Raw genomic sequence first — 4,669 nt, 5'->3', positions numbered from 1 at the left:
TTGCTTCAGCGTTTCTTGTAGTGCTGCCTTTGCAGCTTCAGTTTGTCCTAGCTGGTCCTGAGTCCTAACCAGCTCTTTGTATAGGGATACCAGCAGATCTGTAGCATCCTTTTCTTGCCTTTGCTGGGCAATTTCATCTGTTTGTGGATGGATGGTGGCCGGGAGTTTGATTTTCTTTCTTAGGGCTGCCATGTCTGCATCCCTTACCTTCAGGAGTTCTTGGATGCCTTTGACATCTTTAGGATCATGCCCTATCTCTATGATTACCTCTTCCAAGGACTTGATCCTATTGTCCTTGGCTTGTGATGATGCTCTTTCTAATTCCAGCTGAGAAGCTGTATTATCCAGGCTGCTCTTTAGTTTATAGTTCTCCAATGTCTCATCTGCCAGGGAGGCATACACCATTTCACCAGTCTGCTTATGTAATTCGATCTTGTCCATGGGGTGTATGTCTTTGGCAAGAACCTCCATGTTGGTTCTTAGATAATCCGAGGTGGACTGAGGCTGCAAAGTTGTGGGCATGAAGTGGCTCATTATCATTTTGCCTTCACTCACATCAAAAGCAGACATGAGTCTCTGCTGGTTGCTAGGAGCTAGGTTTAGCAAGTGATCATACAGCTGCACTTTTATGGGATCACTCCTCCTTTTGATGTCAATGAATTGTTGTTTTATACTTGACTGCCCTTTTCTAGTTTGACCGGAGGAGCTGACCTCTCCTCCCATAGTCATGTCATGTCCACGCTGAGATGAGCTGGCCGAAAGTTCTCCACTGGGTGGGCCCATGCCCATGGCTTGCCTTACTGCTATGTCCTCCTCTTGGGAGTCATTCAGTCTTTGTCTCTTCTCTCCTCTGATGAAGGATGAGGTGTGGGGGGTCTCTCTCTCCCTTTTCCTTGTCACATCCTCCTTCTGTGGTGTTTGGAGGACTGAGGTGTCTACATTGGTGTCTGTCCTGGGAGGCACCTCTGTTTGGGGCTGCTGCTCAGTGTTACCAGGTTGATCTGTCCCCTTTTCCTGCTGCAAGGGATGCTGTTCACTAGACTGTGCTTTTTCTTGTTGCTGCCCCAGTTCCTGCTGTTCCATTTCTTCTTGCTGCTGTAGCAAGGTGTCAACTTGTTCCTCTGTCAATACAGGTGGCTGTTCCACCTGTTTCCCTTTGTCTTTGCTTGCTGCCTGGGATGTCTTCTCAGTAGTTTGCTGCTGTGCTGCTGAAGATCTAGCAGCTGTTCCAATTTGCTTTCTGTAGGAGGAGGGCACCTGTCCACAAGTTTCCAAGTCAGTTTCTTTTTGCACATTCCTAGCTTCTTTCTCAAGTAGTTCTACCTCAGTGAGTTGTTCTATTAGTGTACCCTCTTCCCAATCTAGTGCATTGGCATACTTTTCTATTTCAGGTTGTCTTTTATGTGCATAGTTGCCCAGTCTGTATCTAATTCTCCTGAGGGAGATAGAATGATTGGGGTCATAGGGAATCCATTCAAAACTGGTCTGCAATCTGAGGCCTTCCAGGATGCTGTGTGCCTCTTTCCACCCTTCCTCTTTCTTGTTATATAGGAAGGAACCTAGCTGACTTCTTACCTTCAATTGTGACTTCTTGTTTCTACTTTGAAAGTGAAGGTAATCTGAGTTCCCAAACTGCCTGAAATACTCTAAGGCAAAAAGCCTCATGGGGACATATCTTGGCAACCTAAATGGGTTCAATTCACAGCCATATATCCTAATGACTGTGTGGTTCTGGTAGAAGTACCAGTTGCCAATATTGTAAGATTTGTTCAAATGTAGAATCCTCCTCATTTCATCGGTTAATCTAGGAGGAGGAGTACCTTGCAGAACTGTTAGGGCCGGATGAACAAATAAATCAATGAACTCACAGTATGTATAGGGTGATACTGAGGTAAAATGAAACACAGAGGTCCAGAAAACAACTGATCTTGGGCTTCCTTGGGCATTGAGTGGCCTCAAAGGAACTGAGAAGGTAGCTGGCTGATAGAAAAGGAATAAATGATATATATAGGAGGAGTACCTGAACAGTCTCTCCCTTTTCAAATTCATGAACTGATCATGGATTTTCTCTGCTATGTAAGTTGCATAATCATACTGCACAGCTGGAGGCTTACCAGGGGCAAATATGGACAGCATTGCCATTATACTTTCATCTACATCTTCCAGCCCCTTGAATCCTAGGACATAGCCAATTAGATCCACCAACATTCTGCCCAACTCATTTAGACAGTGGTACCCAATAGGAGGGGTTCTGACTGTTTCAGAGCCTGGTGTGACAAACAGTTGGTTGATTTTGACAATCTGGTCACTGGACAGCTTGATCCCCGTGTTAATCAGATTCTGCATGGACAGAGGGGTCAACTTCTTGGCTGTATTGAAGCACAGCATCTGGTTTATGCTCTCTGGGGTGATCTGAAACAGGACTACGCCTGTGGGGCTTATGACTGCTCTTTGGCTGGGGTCATAGCATTCCTGGCAGCTATAAATGAGCTCTGGCATAGGATTGACTTGGGGAAGGTTGTATATGGGCAGATTTGATTCCCAAATCCCCAAGATATCTGCCCCACTGAGGTGCTGGGCTCTTAATTCATTCAACATTAGCACATTGTATTTGGTTCCCATGGGGAACCAATCCAGCATTTGGTAGTCCATGTCCCCCAGGGCTTTCCATGCTAATTCCTGGTGAGGGGCATTGATGGGCTTAATATTCAGTGCAATAGGGGTCTCCATAGCTCTTCAAGTTGCAAGAATTGTAGGTGGACAGGTGAAAATGGTAAAAACACAGTCTGGAGGCAGTCCTCTGTAGAAACAGTTGAGGTTTTGAGTATTCAAGGGGAATTCTCTCAATAGCAATTGAAATACTACTGGAGTCTAGTAATAGAACTTCTCTGTGGTCTAATTGGACTCTCCAATTGGGTAAATTATGTCTATTAGGAGCTCTGCCGGGAAAACGCAGAATTACAGAGGTTTTATGTGAATTGCAGGTTTCTAAAGCTCTGCAGGTGCTTCTTGGCCCTCACAATGACAATGGTGGATGAATGAATGGAAATGAACGGTGTAAATATCGTTTTTATGGTTCTACTATCCCTCTGAGCAATTTTAAGCTTAATGCAGGTCGTATGGAGGGCGAAACGGTCTAAATACCTGTAATTCGACGAGCAGAGGTTGAAACACAGGTACACAGTTGCTGTTTGAGGAGGTCGCCCGGGCTAATTGACTGGTTGGCGAAAATTTGAGTTCAAACGGTCATGCAGAGCGTTCAGCAAAAATCACAGTGAAAATGGTAAAAACACGGGAAAAATTGGTAAATATAGGTTATTTTACCAATTTGGCGCTTTTTTCTGCTGACGTCAGCATGACGTCATTGGGCGACGTGGCAGTGGGTGACTGGTCAAAGGGGCGGCGAGGTGGCAGCCCAGTCAGCAGTGAGGTGGGCCAATACGAGAGGCAGGTACGAGCAGGCAATGACGTGGCGGCGAGTCAGCAACGGGTAGGTGGCGGTCAAACTGCAGCGGTTACGGTTAAAGCCTTAACCGCCGCGGTTTCTCGGGGCGGTTTAGGTACGGCGCAGAGGATGTCAGAGCGGGCTCCGAGATGGTTCATTGCTCGACGCGCGGAGGAGGCGTGACAAGGCGCAACGTCACTTTCCCGGAGGTTAACGTACCGCCACAGGATGCGCTCCGATATTGATGTGGACCGTCGGATCTGATGGGCTTGATCCGACGGCTGGCGGAGGGGAAAGACGCGCGTTTAATATTGCGGGCGGAAAAATCAAACTTTGTGGGTTTCATGGGTTTTTTCAAATGTTTTGGCTTAACCCACAATGTGGTAGGATTGGGAAACGTGCCAGAGGCGGGTATTAACCTTTGCAAAGGTTTTATAGGCAAAATGGGTTTGGAGAGGGGGTTTTATCAATGCAGAGGTGATTTGAGGGTAAATAAACTTGCAGCAAAGGGGAAATAGGGTGGAATAGGTTCACCAAAGTGGCCAGATGCCATTCGGTCCCTTTTGAGAAATACACGGCTATTATGCCTAGGGGAGGGAATATACATAAGATTTGGGGTTTTATACACCTTAGTGTTAATATTATTAGGGGTGGGGGTAAGATAAGGGAGGTTATATAGTAGAATTAGGAGTTAATATGAATGAAGGAGGGGAATTAGAAAGGGGGTGTTAGTGATGGACTTAGAGAGGGAAAAGAAAAGAAGTTAGTGATCCTCTTTGCTGTGAGTTCATGGAATTCACCACTTTGTTTGCTGATAGATTCATTGCCTTGGCAGGAGACCTATTGATACTTGTGTAATGGTGATCATATTCATTCTGCAACCACAACTCCCTACCCAACTATCTTGCCTAGCATTTTTTGTTTCTTCTTGGAGGGGCACTTGGACTTGCAACCCTCAATTGCCTTTTCTTTTCTTTGGCTTTTTCCTTTTCTCTCTATCTACTTCTACCCTTATGTCTTCCAAGGTCCCAGATTAAACTTTTGGGAACCTTTGTTTCTCTACCTGAACTACTTGTCTGCCAAGATTAAGCTGTTTGGACAGACCTCTTTCTCTATTCTACAACTCAAAATTGAAACATGGCATGATCCAGTTTAGACTGTTGAATCATCCACAAAATTTGAAATAAGGTCCTCAATACTTGAAACACTTTACCCAGCTCTTGC

Source organism: Pinus tabuliformis, chromosome 2_2, assembly GCF_031772625.1.
Source record: "Pinus tabuliformis cultivar Carrire ecotype Pingquan chromosome 2_2, CPIR1, whole genome shotgun sequence".
NCBI classification, from domain to species: Eukaryota; Viridiplantae; Streptophyta; class Pinopsida; order Pinales; family Pinaceae; genus Pinus; species Pinus tabuliformis.
The sequence above is the reverse complement of the archived record's forward strand: the minus strand, read 5'-3'. Positions refer to the sequence as shown.